Source organism: Dermochelys coriacea, chromosome 1, assembly GCF_009764565.3.
Source record: "Dermochelys coriacea isolate rDerCor1 chromosome 1, rDerCor1.pri.v4, whole genome shotgun sequence".
NCBI classification, from domain to species: domain Eukaryota; kingdom Metazoa; phylum Chordata; order Testudines; family Dermochelyidae; genus Dermochelys; species Dermochelys coriacea.
This window is the reverse complement of record NC_050068.2, coordinates 82,461,490-82,479,243: the sequence shown is the minus strand read 5'-3', so window position 1 is coordinate 82,479,243 and position 17,754 is coordinate 82,461,490. Positions and strand designations below refer to the sequence as shown.

The 17,754-nt window shown below is 43.4% G+C and overlaps 1 long non-coding RNA gene across 1 annotated transcript; it reads right to left on the bottom strand.

Annotated features, from left to right (window-relative positions):
• Window positions 1–430: 430 nt before the first annotated feature.
• LOC122457974 lies at window positions 431–4,616 on the bottom strand. The gene is made up of 2 exons (XR_006277775.1): window positions 1,099–4,616; window positions 431–500 (listed from the first exon to the last, which is right to left on the bottom strand). It is a non-coding gene; the product is annotated as an uncharacterized LOC122457974 (long non-coding RNA).
• Between the last annotated feature and the right edge of the window lie 13,138 nt (window positions 4,617–17,754).

The window sequence follows — 17,754 nt, the reverse complement described above, 5'->3', positions numbered from 1 at the left end:
CAGCATCTTTATTCAGTCCATGATTTTTAGTGGCTAGCAAAGTTATGAATTTAGGCTCCTTGGCTTTTGAAGGTGTGCAGGTTTCTTTTGAGGATGAGGACTGAGAGGTCACATATACAATGATTGCTTTGTGAAAAGTGTTTATATAAACCACGCGGAAGAAACAACGAGCCAGGCTACTGATATAGATATAAGGGAAATCTCCATCAACGTGGTCTCAGTTTTGTGGCAGACTGATCTTTCTAATGCTTTGGTTTATTCTCTAGCTCCACCCAGTTTCAGAAATCCAACTTGTTGGGACTGGTACAAAGCAATTTACAGGAACCAAATTTTCAGGTATAAAATACCCATTTTTTGAGTAGATGCAGTCTTGAATTCCACTTAGGGGTGTGTGTGCCCAGTGCACTGGAGCTGGAGAATTTTGCTTAGCAGTACCTGTAAGAGGTGATGCTCGTATACCCTCCTCTGGCTATATGAGGTGGTGCTGCCTTGACACCCCCCTCCCCTCTCCCAGTTCCTTACCCATCCATGCCTTGAGTTAAAGCTCTCTGTTGTTCCTAACCTCACAATCTCTATTCCTTAGTGATTTTTTTTGAATTGGATATAGTTCATTAGTACCATTAGTATAGTATTAGATTTAGTTTAAGTATTTCCCTGGTAATGCCCCCACCACGGTTTAAATATTGTCCGTCTTGTAGAGGAGTGATCCCAAATAACAATCCCTACATCAAGAGCGGTGTTAGATTTCCAAATCATTCATGAAATGGATTCAGGTGTGAGGAATCTTAATCTAAAGTAGCACCTTCTTGAACTGGCCATTGTGTCTGCTGCGGCACCTGCATAGGACTGGAGGTAACCCTTGGGTTTTGGGAATGCTGCTGTTTTGTGTTGTGGATCCAGCACCTGTCCAAAGAGATGGACTCATTCCCTGTTAAGTGTGCCAAGGAAAAGGTTGCATAAGACCAACTGAGACCACCCAGGTTGTGTGGTGATTTGTTTCCCTCCTCCAGAAAGAGTGCAGAATGGAACAATGTGAATGCTGACACACAGGATGTTAATCTCTGCCCCAGTACTGGAAGGGGGGGAGGGGTCAAAGACCCCATTTCGTCAATTCTGTTTCCGGCCCTAGGGTGTCCGTTGAGTCCAGTACCAAAGAGGGCTATGCTAGCACTGGCTGTTTCTGTGCTAGCGGTGTATCAGGAAGCAATGGTACTCTGCTTTTATGTCCTGACCCCTCCCTGAGTCCAGGAGTTTTCCAGGGCGGTGTCGTTTGTAGCGCCAGTGTCTGGTGGACTGTTGAACCAGTGGGTCTGTCAGCACTGCACACCAATGTTTCCTTTCCAGTCAGTGAAAGTGGTGCCGTTGTCAGGCCCAAAGGACCACCTTAGCACCGGGAACTTCCTCAAGCACCTTGCTGTTCGTGCTGCTGATGTTACTGTGACAGCATTCACCACCCTCCATTTTGACATCAAGTCACGTCAGTACCACTGCTGATTTCGGGGTCAACTGCTTCTGGCACCAGAAACAATGAATGTGTACTTGGTGCCGGGAGTTACAGTTACACCATCAGTGCCAGATCTCTCCGTTCTAGGCTATGGATGAGGCAGACCAGTTGCTTATACCCTCAGGGCTGGCTCCACCCTTTATTCTCTGAAGCATCGGATTCCTTGGTGTCCAGGTTGGGATCTTCCTCCTCCTGCTCTCCGTCACCTGACCCACATTGAGGGCTATTCATGGAGCTCTGTGAGTACCAGCATTAACAGTCATCTAGCATTTCCCTGGACCAGTGCCGAATGACCACTAATGCCCTATCCATACTAGTGATCTCCATGGCATCCAGGGACTCCTTGGTTGTGGAAGTCGCACTCCTCATCTTGCTCTAAGGTGAGCTCTCTGAGCAGGCCTGTGTCTGTCAATTTGCTGCAGGCCCAGGCACTGCTGAACCTTCCCTCGTCGAGTCTTCAGAGTCTTCCTGTCCAGATCTGTCAGTTCTGGACCAGGATCCAGCTCTGGCATAGTTAACAGCTTTGTCTTCATCCCTAGACAATTCTGCAATGCCTGGCTCTTCCTCTCCTTCAGTATAGGAGGATTTCAAGACCATTTGCAGCATGTGACTGCTTCCCTGAGTATTCAAGTGGCGTTTCTGCAGGAGAATACCCGTACGTTATTGGATATCGTGCAGCCATCTGTCCCGGGAGAGTCATCCTCCCTATTAACAATATGCTCCTAGAGCCTGCTAAGGTTCTCTGGAGCATGCTGGCTTCAGTACCATCTACTGAGAAGCAGTTGGAGAAACACTACTTCGTTCTGTTGCACCCAACCCCAGATTCCCTGACTGTAACAATGGTGAACAATAGAGCCCAGCAGTGAAAATTTAAATCCACTCCTAAGTATAAAGCCTCTAAACAGATGGACCTGATAAGAAGATGTACACCACCACCTCTTTTCAGATGCAGATTGTAAATAACCAGGCATTACTATCCAAATACAACTTTTTGAACTGGACAGCAGTGTCTAACTTTGCAGACCAGCTGTCCAAAGCCTTGAGGGAGGAATATCGGAAGTCTATCGCCAATGGCTGCTTGGTGGCTAACGTCATTGCGGTCTATGCTGGACATCGTGTATACTTCAGCCAGAATGATGGCCTCAGCAGTGACCAAGAGAAGGGCATCCTGGCTGCAGAATTTGAGCATTGCTCCTGATGTGCAGCAAAATAGATAGTATTTGCCCTTTGATGTCTGAATTCTTTTTTGGACAAGATAGATAGGACTCTGCATTCCTTCAGGGATTCTAGGGTTACCCTACAGTCCTTAGATGTGTCCATGCCAGGAGTGCAGAGATGCCACTATATAGTGGTCAGCAGCAGAATTATGGTATTTGGGCAGCCTTTCCCTCCCTCAAGACAATGGGACTATCCCAGAAAGATGCATAGGTCCCAGCTGAAGAGGCATTTGGGTACAGGGTTTGGCCAGTTGACCTGCTTCCCCCCCCCTCCCCCGGCACTCCCCAAGTGCCCATTTTGACTCCCTGATCCAGAGTAATGGTCTAGTCGTGGCTCCATTTTTCCCCATCCCCTCCGTTTGGGGACAGGCTAGCTTGCTTGCTTTCACAGTGCTTGGGGCTCATTCTCCACAGATAGCTAGGTCCTAAACACCATGAGATTGGGCTATACCATCAGGTTCCTTTCCTTCCCTCCCTGTCCGTCTTCAGGGACCCCTCTCATGAGATACTACTCTTCAAGCAGATCTACTTTCTACTGGCTTTGGGAGCAGTGGAGGAGGTTCTGCTGGAACACCAGGGTCACAGCTTCCATTCCTGGTATTTTCTGGTGTCCAAATCCAAGGGAAGTACAAGACCAATTTTTGATCTTCACGGCCTCAACAAATATATGAGATACATGAGATTCTGACTGTCCTCTCAACATTGCCTCAGAATGACTGTTCTGCTGTTCTGGGCCTTCAGGACACCTATTTTCATCCAGCCCTTACCAACCAGGTCTGTTGTCACTAATGCCTCCTTGATGAGCTGGAGAGCACATCTGGGGTTTCTGAAAGTTCAGGGTCATAGTTGGAACAGGAGGCCTCACTGCATATCAACATGCTGGAGCTTCAGGGCATCCACAATGCCTGTCACATTTCTCTGGACCATATTGGGCTCAGTGGTTCACATACTTACCATCAATATCACCATGATGCATTATGAACAGGCAAAGGAGAGCATACTAGAGAGTGCTCTGCCAAGAGGCAATCAGGTTGTGACAGTTCTACATCGAGGAAAGTATCAGTCTGGTAACTGATCACTTGCTTGGGGTACAGAATCATCTTATGGACCATCTCAGCAGGAACTTTCTCTTGTCATAAGTGGTCCCTGAAGCCAAGTGTCTTCTGGGGCATCTTGGGGCATTTCGACGGTCAACCTGTTTGTTCCAAGGAACAGCAAGAAATGTCATCCGTTCTGCTCTCAAGGGGGGCCTCAGTCTCGGTTTCCTGTCTGTCACTTTCCACTTTAGCTGGCAGTTGGCTGTCCTGTATGCTTTCCCCCCAAACCCTATCATCCCACAGGTTGTTGGTCAAGCTGAAGGTGGATTGGGTTGAGCTCATTCATTGCCCTGGCATGGTTGAGGCAGTGCTGGTGCTGTCTAGCCTTTTATCTGGACAGGATTAAACTGTTGCATGCTTTGCCTTGCCTTTTTTTGTCATTTGCAGATCGCATGAAGGCACAAGTGATCTCTTCTCAGATCTCTAAATGGATAGCATTCTGTATCAAGACTGTATATGAAATCACTTTGGCTACACCTCATCAAGTGTGAGCTCATTCTATGAGAATGCAAGCACTGTCAATAGCGTTCTTCAGTGGCGTCTCAATATTGAACATTTGCAGGGCTGCTATGTAGCCATCCATCCATACATTACGAACCACTATGCCATTATTATATCTTCCAGAGCAGATGCAAATTTTGGTAGGATGGTCCTGCAATCCTTGGTTAGTTAGACTCTACGCCCTGCTTCCTGGGGAGGGTACTGCTTGTGCATCACCTATGTGGAATACATGGTTGCATCTACTTGAAAAAGAAGAAACCACAGGTACTTACTATTCTTCTTCAAGTGGTGTCCCTATGGGTGGCTTCCTGGGGAGGGTACTGCTTGTGCATCACCTATGTGGAATACATGGTTGCATCTACTTGAAAAAGAAGAAACCACAGGTACTTACTATTCTTCTTCAAGTGGTGTCCCTATGGGTGCTCTACTCTAGATGCGTTTGCATCCTATGCACCTCAGATTGGAGATTTTAGGTAGCACTGTCCATTTGGCCCATGCATGTGCTCTACCCATCTCGTGCCCTTCACCAGGGCTATATAACGCTGCATGGATGAACCACTGTCAATTCTTTCTCAACTGCCCTAGCCTGAGACAGAGTTTGAGCAGCGTCCAAGTTGAGATTACATCAGCTGTATTTTTTTCTCTTGTTCGTGATAGGATTAGTTCCTAGAGTTTCCATTAGTTGGTGGTAGTAATCCTTTTGTTTCTTTCCTTAGTTTATAAACAAAAGTATGGCAAAATCTAAAAACAATTTTTTTTCTTATTAGGATAGTAGCTGTTGCCCGTCCATCTATTTTTTTTTTAATTTATTCCCTTCAAGGGAATTGAAACCGGGTTTAAAGGTGGTCTTTCATGCCAAGAGGCTATCCCGGTCAGTGAGGGATGTTCCCACTGTATAGTCTCTTGGGGAATCACATGTCCCTCAGAAGTATAATTTCTGCCGCAAATGAAAGTCAAGAGCCTGAAAGAACCAAGAACTGAAACCGCTTCTACTTAAGATGGAGAGTTTGCTCTGACCGGCTTCTGACCCAGAGACCTCCCTCCCTCATAGTGGCCCTTGGCTAGGTCGACCATGTCAAGTTCCTTGGCAAAACACTTCTCCAGAGCTTCAAAGATGAAATCAATGGAATCATCTCAAAAACACTCTAGGAAGCAGGCTTCAAATCCCTTGGGTAGAGAATTTACCATAAAAGAGACAATCTCAGGCCAGATCTACCATCTCGGCACCCACTGGTCTCTGACTCAGTACCCACAAGGCTGAAGGCTTCTCAAGTCCCTCTACCACCAGTAAGCCTGAGGACTCTGCATTCAGGCTCTGGAAGATCAGTTACCATCAGTTGAACAGAGGTGGTAGAGAGAAAACCACAGTTACACTAAGTAACCATTTCTTAACTCTAGTGACGCTTCTGCAAGTGTTGCACTATGCGGTAACATGGCATAAATTCATTCAGATGCTGTTGTTCTATGTAACCTGGTTCTCCACTGATCTCTACCCTTGGAGTTCCAAATATGTACCATGCAACATGGACTCAGAACCTTTGAAAACCTGACTAGATCTACAGGACAGAGAATTTCTTTAAAGGAGTCATGACTGATCTCACCTTTCAGTTCCTGTTTTCTTACCTTTTGCTGTTGGACTTGAAATTGTTGGTGTATTACCAGGGTGATATTTCTCTTGATCCAAATAAATCGGGTATATGGAGCTTGGTGTACACATTCATTGAGCATTAACAGTTTTTTAACATGGCCTCTATGTTTCTCCATATGCCCCCAGGCTTCACTCAGCTTCAGCAAACTTCTATAAAAGCAGTGCCCTTTCTGGCAGCAAACAGCAAAAAATGAATGTATAATACACCATTAGTGGAAATGCACTAGTGATAGCAGGGATAGAAGCTCTAATATAAACAGGACTAAGGATTTTTTTTCTGCAATTTAACTTTGCTCAGAGATTCCTTAAGGGACTAGTTAATGTCTTTAAACTAGTCAGACTACTGTGCTCAGTATTCCAGTTTATATTGTAAGGCACTTTCAGTATGCTTTATCTGTTTTTTTTTCCCTTTCTTTTACATCATCCAGCACAGTGTTTGGGTGTCTCAGTAATATATTACTACTAATAAAATTTGTGCTGCAAAAAGTGATCTCAACTTGGGTAGCAAAGAGAGTAACGAGTGGAATGTAACTTGATAGAAAACTGGGGTATGAGTAGACGGATCAAAATGGAGGCCATGGAGGGAAAAAACTATGCCTACTTTTCTTTCTCTTCTGTGAGATGGCAACTTCCATGATGCAAGGCAAAAGCTACTCAACCGTGTAAAATTTGAAACTTCAACGTATCTTAGCTATTTTTATTTCTGAACTTCTCTGATATCCTGTGATAATATACACTCATGCATCCTTTGCTTTAATGTTTAATGTATAATCTCTGTCCTCTTGAGAACATAATACATAAAAATGATGTAGCTCTTTGAAGGCAGAATAAGGAGCTTCCCTGGTAATTCTTATTTCTGCTTACAAAGCATTTCTGTTCACTACACTGATATGTTTTTGAGTTTTTGACTTTGCCCTAGTTGTTCCCAAAGATCCATCACAGATAACAAAATTCATCATGTGCAGTGCAGCTGGAATTCTCAGAGGTCAATTCATCAGTTTCCCACATTTTTTTTTCATTTTTGTGATTTTATGGTCTTGCCATTTTAACATGTATGTCTGCGATTCCTTATGGTAGTGTTTGTTCCTACTGAAGAGCCTCTTTCATTCAACGTAAATAACTTCCTGTATAATCTCCCATGAACAAAGGTTAGACTCTCCATGATTCAGTAATTGCAAGATCCTTGAGGATCCTGGGAATAAATAGCTCATGCACATACAGTCAAGGCGAATGTTGGGTCATACTTTAAATCTTGCAGCCTTAATTTTTGCCAGATCAGGATAAAATCAAGGTAGCCCAGTGCCCAAATTCTGTGCTGAACTGCAGTGAGACTGTCTACTGGCCTGATAACTTACTGTATGGATCTGATGCCCAGGGCCATGGGTTCTCAACCTGGAGGCCATGAGAATAGGTCCATAGGGGTCATGACCATCTTTTTTTTTTTCCCCTATGGCTAAATGGACAGAAGCCTTTTCCCTCTTTTGATGTAGAATTGTAATATGGAAAAAGTTGAGAATCACTGACCAAAGCAATATTATGTCATACTTTTACTGTGATCTTAAAAAACACAATTGAGATTCTTGTTGGCAGTGTCAGTAAACAGGCCAAGGATTCAATTAATATGGGTTCCGAGCCTAGTCTTTAGACCTACTGGTAGTCTTTCAAAATTAGTAAGGTATATTTATATGGAGTGGAGGAGGTGGCTAGTACTGCTGTCTCCAGAGAAATTAATTCATCTCGTTTCTGAAAAATTAAAATTTGTATTAAAATGCTAAATAAATTCTTGGTGAGTGTCTTTCTGCTGTAAAGAAACCTGCACACAGGGCTATGAACTACTGAACCTTTGCTGCTTTTCATCTCGTAAAATTTCACTTTTGTCAATTGATAAAGCCTACTTGCATGGATTTTTGAATCTGATAACCTAGAAGTGGCACTTTTTTGCTTTGAAATTTGGATTTCCCATTTTTAGAAGCTCAGCCTCATATTTTATAGTTATGCTTGTTTTTTACTGATAGAAGAAATGAATGCTACCAGATTCTCCTTTTTCTAAAAACTGAAGTGGCATGAAAGATAGAGATCAGAGCAGGAGGAGTGGTGCTGATTTCTGTCTTTTGTGATGGAGGTAGTGGGAAGCTGGCCACTTTGGCTGATTACCAGACCTATTAGTAGGAAGAGATTTATTTCCTGCTCTGAATTACAGAAAAACAATTTTGGTGTAAGAAGCTATCATCAACAGAATCTTTAAAACATGGTAAAATGAGAGGTAACAGTTTTATAGTTCAAAATTTTTAATCCCAAAATGTAATTTACGTGAGCAATCACCATTGCATTTCGTTACTACAATGTCATTTACTTATAAATTAGAATTTTCAACCTTGTATTAAAAACTTACTACAAAAATGCTTGTATCACTTTATTTTTACATTGGGATATTTGTTACTTTTTTATATTAAAGAAATATTTAAAAGCTATGCAAGTATTTCTGCTGTATATTTTTGAAGTACAACTATGTGTCCCTATATAGTGTGTCCACATTTGTCTTTGGTTTGTCACTACATCTTTCAGGACATTTTTTTTTTTTATTACTAGTACAGAGTACCTTGCCTTCAGAAGATACTGATTGATTTGTCTTCCTTTTTTCTTCCCTTCTCTTCCTCTTCTCTCCACTACCACCCCCAAAACCACTAAATTATATACTGAGTTTTACAAGTTTTGCTTGTTATCTTAGAGAAATAAAAGAACTTGGAGAGAGAAAGAACTTTTTTTTATAGGCACAATTTTAAATAGTAAGGGCTTAAACAAGTAACATGGGAAAACAAAGTATGGAATATTTAAAAACTGACAATGTATGGGATGTCAGTGGCAGATCTTTATAAGATTGAATACTTAAGTGCTAGGTGTAGATAAGCTTTTTAAAGTAATTCTAGTAGATAATTACTGGTGTTACAGTAGTCCGAGTCAGGATTGATGGCAGTTTGATTGGCTGTAACAGTTACTAAAGTTCACATTTTATGACCTCCTTAAAAATATAAATGTAGAAGCTTTTGAATTGCTTTCTGGAGTCATCCTGAATTAACACATACTGGATGGTTATAGCTCCTTAAAATTTTTCCAGTAGATTATTTCTTTCCACCACCATCAAACTTAATAGTTTTTGAAAGAATTCATGTGTGGTTAGTGCAGACCCTTCCATAACCGCACACTGGTTTGTCTCAAATTATTCTCAGGAAGTTGTTAGCTGCCATTCTGAAAACACTACTGGGATCCCTGGCCTTTTTGGAAGGTTGGTTAGGCAAATTTCTCTCTTCATGCATGTCTCTCAAGAGGTTTATTGTTGCTTTCAGTCCCAGTCTTTCTGCCTCGAACAGCAAAACTTGCAGCTCTTTGGATTTGTTCTTCCATTCTTTGTTTTTCTTCTCTACTGTGGCTTCCCTCCTTTCCCTCTGACCTACAAGATCCAGCTGCTTCAGAAATGGAGGTTTTGCCACCTCTTTCCTCTCTCAAACAAATGTGAAGTCTATTGAGTTGGGCATGGGACTTGCTAATTATTAAAGGGCTAATGTGGTAGTAGAAATGATTATGGGTTTAGTGATTTTGCAAAGGGACTTAGCCTAGTTGTAAGTAAAAAAAAAAAAAAAAAAAATTTTGTGGAGTTTAAATACACAAAATAAAGTTAAAGTATTTGAATAAAATAAAATGTACTTGAATTTTGGGAAAATCCTTTTTTCATTTGCATGAAATTTCCTAATAAATGGTTTCTCTTAATCACCCAGTGACACCAAATGAGCTTTGTTCAAATTAATTCTGCTCTTAGGACAGCCCTGACACATTCACAGAAGGAAAATGGGAAATAGAAAATTGGAAATTCTATCTGTAGACAGGAAAAATTAGAGAATGAGGGGGAAATGAAATTCATGTGAAAAGGTAACCAGAAGCCAAAACTTTACATCTGAGAAATCATTTAAGATCTAGTAGTTTTGGCGGTGATGACCGGGTCTTATCTGGTCCCCCTGGTTTCTTTTTGGTCCATCTATGGTTTGGACCTAATGGGGAGCTCAAAGGTCGCTGTTAATGTGTATAAAAGTTCCAAAAGCCCATGGGCAAATACTTCCAGATACTCAAATGCCAAAGTTGTCTCCATGACACTGGGTACTCTTCTTTATGCAGCCTTGGAGGCAGACTAGACCTGTCAATCGGAAGCAGATGATGTGTGATTCCACCACCAAGGAACTGCAAGTTTTTGTCAGCCTCTCCAGCTGCAGAGCAAATGTAAGGGAAGAGGGAAAAAACAAGTTTAATCTCCAGGCTGTGAGAGTCTGCCTTTATCAGCAGAGAGGGTTCCCTTTCACCTCATAGTCCTCAGGACTCGCTGTGCCCCCTGTTCATCAATGGGAATGCAGCATGGCGGGGGGGGGGGGGGAAGGACCAGATGCTGTATCTTGCACCTCCCTTGCTGATTAAGTGTCTGCAAGGAGATCTAAGCTGGATCTGTGGAGAACTAGGCCTCTCTCAACTGCTCAGGCAAGGCAGTGTTTCCTGCAGCCTCCCTGCCTGAGCAGGATAGCTCCCAGGAAGTATTGGCATCGCCTCAGCAGCAAATATAGTATCAAAGGGCTGGGGAAGCTTTCTGCCCAGCCACTGGAGCATGCGCTCACAGCCACGACTGCTGACCACACAGTGGCTGCTCAGTTTCTCCCTCACACCTGCTGTGACAGCCTGGAGCTAGTGACAGGGCTCCAGAGACAGAGCAAGGAGAGCCTGGTCAGGGGCTCTCAGGTCCAAACTTTCCCTCCATCCCCCCCTTCAAGCTCTGCAGAGGCTCAGGGCTACTCCTTGGCATTAGTGTCAACCCATTGCTGCCTCCTATTGCAGCAAGCGCGCCCAAGACTCTCTGATCCTGCAGAGTTGAAGCCTGGTGCCCCTGGGGTGGAATCAGAGTATCTCCAGGCCACATCCAGGAATCTGTTGAACAGGAATCCCAGAAAGCCCCCTTCTGGAGCCCAGTCCAGCAGAAACTCCACTCTGAATACTCTCTTTCTCAGGGCAAGAAAGTTTCCCAAAAGAATAACCACAAGGTCTCGTTCCTCCCCCCCTCCCCCCCCCATCTGCAGGAGGTCTTCAGTCTAAAATTTCTCTCTTCCCCATCTGAGGAAGAGGAGGATCAAGAAGAGACATAAGGAAAGGGGGGGGGTCTCAGACCCCTCTAGTCACCCCAGTGTAAAGCATTAAAAAAAAAGGAAAAAAAGGTTCTGAAGAGTGTTATTCAGGGGAGTCCTCTAGGAGATGCTCTAAGAGATGCAAAGTGAAGTCTTTCCCTTTCTCCAGCTGCATAAATCTGCAGAGTGCAGCAGGGCAGATAATCCTTGGTGCCTGGTTTCCCTGCTCACCTTCGCTGAATGCAGCACGAGATAATTATCAGTACTGGATTGTCTTGTTCACTATCGTAGAGTGCAGCATGGGAAATCAATGCAGAAAAGATCAGGTCAGAGACATTTGCTGTTTCCTCTAGGTGTGCAAACACAGTCTCACAACAGGAATTCTCCCTATGTAAGGGAGGAAGGCCAACACTCCACATCAGAGCTAGAGACACGAATAGTAAAATATTAAAAAATAAAACTTTGAGGATAGACTTTCAGGCAAGAGTGTATTGAGTATTCTGAGTATTGAAACTACACTTACTAGGTCTGCAGATGCCTTAGAAAAGCTGTAGCTGGATACCCCTCCTCATATACCCTGTGGGCTGTTGTCCTTATTGGACAATTGGACAACCTTATTGGGCTGTCCTCATCTGCCACTGTGGGTTGCCTAGAGGCCAGGAGGGATTTTATAGCACTGTATACAGAAAGGTGGTTACCCTTCCCTTTATATTTATGACAGTGACCATCACTAATTTGCACTGTAATGTCCAGGAAGTGGATCTCTTGTGTGGACTGGTCCAGGCTGAGGTTGATGGTGGGGTAGAAATTGTTGAAATCCAGGTAGATTAGCATGTGTGTAGGTTCTTTCATTGGTTTTAAAATGTTTTCTCTGTAGTACTTAAGAATAAACGTGCTTGCCTAGAAAGAGCTGTGTGGTAGTTTAACTGTGGCAATTACAGTATGTACCACAAAGCAGGCCCCCTCAGGCAGGCTTTGCTGGGAAGTTCTCAGTGTATATAGGGAGCTATGCAGCCTGGAAATACCCTGGTCAGGAGGGAGACAGACAAATGTCTATGCCCAAGAGACGTGACAGCTGGGGAGCCAGAAGCCTAAGAATGGGTGCCCTTGGTGGATCATAGAGGGCGAATACAGGTGCAGTTGCTCTGCACAGTGACAGATGGCTCTCTCCACATCCCAATTCAGCAGTCTTGCAGATGCTTCCTAAGCTTTGCTCTCAGAAGACAACACTACGGTACAAGTCCTTGCCCTTTGATTGAGCAGCAGAATCGCAAGTGTTACAAAAGTGCTGGTAGTGTTAACACAGCTCTCCAACAGGAAGGGGTCTATGATTACCCCTTCCTTGCGAGACCTCCGTATCCCAGCCTCATCGAGAGTTAGTCATAGACACTCAGCCACTCCAGCAGTAAGGATGCTGCAGAGCCACAGTTTTATGAAAGTCAGTTAAATGTCAGCATATTCCCATTCTTGGATTTAGAACCATCACTGTCCTCTACAAAAGAAAGAGAGGAGAAGCTGAGAAATGATTTCTGAATTCCAGGTAGCCAAGATACTGTATCAGACGTGTGGAAGTGTTTTTTTTAAAAAAAAAAAAAGTATAACTCCATTTTCCAATATCAGAGTTCACTCCCACAGAGCTGTGGCAGCTTCATGGTCAGAAAGATCAAACCTGTCATAAGAGGGAAAACTGTAAAGCAGTCCCCTCGTTACCTGTTCATATCACTTCATATTCTACAAGGTGGCCATCCAATCCTAGTACCTGAGGAGAGTGTTATCCCCTTTCACATCTGCACATAATTGTATGTGTGTCCCTGTCCCTTGCCGCTCCGTTTCCCCTCCCCTCAAGTGGACACTGCTATGAAAATCCCAATGGCATGGATCTGTGGACCTCATTAGAAATAACAGGGAAAATTATCCATGCCTTACTTCAATATTACCTTTCTTGGAATAGTGAGGTTCACAAATCCAACCCACCCTGAATGGTCTGTTAATTGGTAAAGATAAGCAGGAGAATTGTTCTATTTAGTCTTAATGCATAATTTTCCTAACTAATGTAGAGTGCTTAATTCTTTTTAGGCTCTGGAAGCATCTCAATTGGTGGTTTCTAAGAGGTGGAGCCATCACCACTCCGCTGCCAATTGACAGGTTTACTTTACTTAGAATCTCCTGCACCTAGTGGCACGTGAGGCAACCCATTTTTCTCACTGCTGTCTCTCAGGAGTAAGATTTTGACCCCATCATAAGTTGGATCATCATCCGTGATAGCAGCATCATTTTCAATCATCCTCTGGTAGGTCAGTCTTTGTCCTCCACATGTTCTCTTCCCTCCAGATGGAATTGAATCTAAGCCATAGCTTGGGCTTCTGATGGGCTTGGTATCCTGATCTCATTGCCAAACCACCATAGCTGTCTCTAATTTTTGAATCCTTTGTTTGCTGACCCATGTGGTGTAACACTTCTACGTTGGTTACATGATCTCTCCAATGAATCCCCAAGATTCTTCTAAATACTGGTGGAATGCATTCAGCTTCCTGTGGTGTACTTCCACCATCTACCACATTTTCAAGGCATACAGTAGTGTTGGGAGAACAATAGCATTGCACAATCTTATTTTAGTGTGTAGATGTATCTTCTTACTCTTCTAGATGTTTGACAGATGGGAAAATGATCCACTGGCTTTACCAGTTCTTACCTTCCCTTCTTTAGTAAGTTGGCATATTATACTTCCAAGATAGTCAATTGACACGTTTGGTCTGCCTTCTTGGCTGCATGTCATGGATCTGTGAACATTGTTTCTCCAAGGAAGGAAATTTATAGGTAAGGCATGGATAAATGTTCCTATTCCATTTTCAAGGAGAATGCTCTATTACAGTAGTACCCCAAAAGGGAGGAGTCAACAATCATTTCCCCAGGAAATATCCTATCAAAATTGGATTTGTAACTCCAAATACTAGTGTACCCTTCTATTTCAAGAAACTTATAGACTACCATAGCATCTACTAACATTTTTAATGTCTTGGTTGCCATCTTCGCTTGCCATCTCTGAATGGGACATTTTCAGTGGAAACCAGTTATCAGTGATTGTGATAATTTCTGACTCCATTCTGTGCTTGTTTTCACCAACATCTAGTCATAAGGGGTGAAATTTTCAAAAGTGCCTAAGTGATTTAGGCCTCAGACCCATTATAAGTCAATGAGACTTAGGTGCTTCTGAATTTCACTCAGTGAATATATAGGACAAAATGACCACTGATAACTTACTCATTATACTCCCAAAATTAAAATACTGTGCAGCTAAACTTTTAGTGTTTCAGCAGCCATGTTTCTGCTCCTGCCTGCCACTGTTGCATATGGACTTTGCAAGGTGAGAGCAATTGTCTGCAGCTGCTTTTATATCTTGGTTTGACATTGTCCAATTTGCTGTCTGACCACGGCAAACATTTTTCCAGTGTGTCCTTTCAGCTTCTTCTTTCTGCAGAATTCTCTGGCCACATAGATTCTTCCAGGCTTCAGAGTAGCAGCCGTGTTAGTCTGTATTCGCAAAAAGAAAAGGAGTACTTGTGGCCCAGAAGTCACCTACTACAGGACAGGCCCAACAAAGAAAATAACAGAACGCCACTAGCCATCACCTTCAGCCCCCAACTAAAACCTCTCCAATGCATCATCAAGGATCTACAATCTATCCTGAAGGACGACCCATCACTCTCACAGATCTTGGGAGACAGGCCAGTCCTTGCTTACAGACAGCCCCCCAATCTGAAGCAAATACTCACCAGCAACCACACACCAGAACCACCAACCCAGGAACCTATCCTTGCAACAAAGCCCGTTGCCAACTCTGTCCACATATCTATTCAGGGGACACCATCATAGGGCCTAATCACATCAGCCACACTATCAGAGGCTCGTTCACCTGCGCATTTACCAATGTGATATATGCCATCATGTGCCAGCAATGCCCCTCTGCCATGTACACTGGTCAAACTGGACAGTCTCTACGTAAAAGAATGAATGGACACAAATCAGACGTCAAGAATTATAACATTCAAAAACCAGTTGGAGAACACTTCAATCTCTCTGGTCACTTGATCACAGACCTGAGAGTGGCCATCCTTCAACAAAAAAGCTTCAAAAACAGACTCCAATGAGAGACTGCTGAATTGGAATTAATTTGCAAACTGGATACAATTAACTTAGGCTTGAATAGAGACTGGGAATGGATGAGTCATTACACAAAGTAAAACTATTTCCCCATGTTATTTCTCCCCCTCCCATCCCCACCCCACCCCCCACTGTTCCTCAGATATTCTTGTTAACTGCTGGAAATAGCTTACCTTGCTTGTCACCATGAAAGGTTTTCCTCTTCCCCCCCCCCCCCCCCCCCGCTGCTCGTGATGGCTTATCTTAAGTGATCACTCTCCTTACAGTGTGTATGATAAACCCATTGTTTCATGTTCTCTGTGCGTGTATATCAATCTCCCCTCTGTTTTTTCCACCAAATGCATCCGATGAAGTGAGCTGTAGCTCACAAAAGCTTATGCTCTAATAAATTTGTTAGACTCTAAGGTGCCACAAGTACTCCTTTTCTTTTTATAGATTCTTCCAGTATCTCATGCCCAGACTGAATGTCTCTATTCAGCCAGTCAGTTGTGCTGCGTCTTCAAAAGAGCTTCCTGTATGTCTTCCTGTCACACTTTCTAGTGGCAAAGCTCAGGAGAGACAAAGGTTTATTCATCTAAATAGCCTTCCTGGTCAAGTGCCGGTCCCCCTGTGTATTCTACATGTGTGTATGCTTGCTCTCTGTGCACCTAAAACTGTAGATTTTTAGCAAGTAGTGTCCATTGGACTGGATTTAAACAGTTACTCTCTTAGTAAACAGTGTTCCTGTTTACACACCCAGCTTCCAATTTCCTGGTGGTTCAAGAAGCCCCTGAGAGGTTTAGGATACAGCATTCCAAGACAACACCCACTGACAGGGATGATACCACCTTGAACTCCGGTATTTTCTTCTACCAGCCTTCAATTTGTAATTGCTAATGACTAGGCTCCATTAGCAAAGTGTGATTTCATCAATTACTCCAAACCCTTGGACTTCAAGGACAAGCTTCATCAGGAGGACAGGGCCCAATTTCAAGCCCTTATAATAAGAGCAGATTGGTAGCTTAAAATATCTCCTCAGGTTGCAATGAATGCTGCTGACACTGTTCTGAGAGAGATAGCTACCACAATTATGTTGCGCAAATCTTGGTTCCACTCCTCGGGATTCCCTAGGAACATACAAAGTACCATTGAGGATCTGCCCTTTGACAAGGCTAACTTCTTCAGTAGGCTTTTATACAGTGGTTGCAAAGAGGAAACACACTACAAGCAGGTGTACAGACAAAGACAGCCCTCTCAGCTGTTCTATCATCCGTGATCTTACAAGACACTGCACAAATGTCTTGAGGGTACAGAGACCCAGGTACGCAGCTTTCTCCACATCTACTGCAGCAGCTCAACTCCATCCGTCGCCTAGGAGTTTGTTTGATGGGATGTTCAAGAACTAGGTTTCCTCTGATGCCATCCTAAACTGTGCTCCAAAATTTTGGTGGCTGCCTTGCCCACTTCACTCATAACTGGAGGGCAATAACAATGGATTAAGGGGCTCTGGAGAGAATTCATTCCATTTTATACGATCAAGTTTGTAACCTCCCCACCACAAACCCCCTTTCCGGTCCCTTTTTAGGGACCACTCTCAGGCGATCCTCCATCAGAAGAGGGGCTACAAAGCATGTGCCACCTCACTGTCAAGGGAAAGAGTTCTACTGCCCATATTTCCTAGGTCCTAAGAAAAACAGAAGATGGAGACTAATTCTTGATTTATACCAAGTGAATGTCATTATTCAAAAATCAGAATTCTGCATGGTCACATTGGCATTGATAATCCCCACTCTGAAGGAGGGCACATGGTTCAGGGCTTTCAACATGAAAGATGCTTATGGTCATGTGGACAGTCATCCATCCCACAGAAGATTCCTCAGATTCCTGGTAGGATAAGAGTCCTATCAATTCAGAGTGCTCCCATTTGGACTAGCTACAGCACTCAGGGCCTTCACAAAGGCCTTCTCAGTCGTGGCAACCAGGATGAGACAGAATGGCTACGCCATCTTTCTGTATCTGGATAACTGGCTCCTGAAGGGCAGATCAGCAAGGAGATCCAGTTGGTGGCCCTATTCCTACTCCATCTATCTTCTTGGATATCTGTCAACAAAGAAAAGCCCACTTTGTGGGTCTCAAAGACCCATAAACTTTGTAAGAGAGACTGTAGAATTGACCGTAGCAAGGATCTATTTCTGTTAGAATATAGATATGCAGGCCTGCCTGTAAAGGCCTGTTCTTTAAGAACTTAGTTGTATTTTTTATCACTTAGCTAGTCATACAGGTATAAAACAAAGAATCAAAATCACAAGTCTTCCTGTGTATGGGCCTTGTCTCACTAGGATAGTCTGAGTCCTTGTTTTTAGGCTAAGGCCTTTGGCTGAGCAGAAGGGGCAGGCATAAGCTGAGAAGTGTATGGTCATATCCTCACATTACAAGTCAGTCACATTGGATATGTGGTAGTATTGGGCTGTTAGGAATATAATCCTGTCCT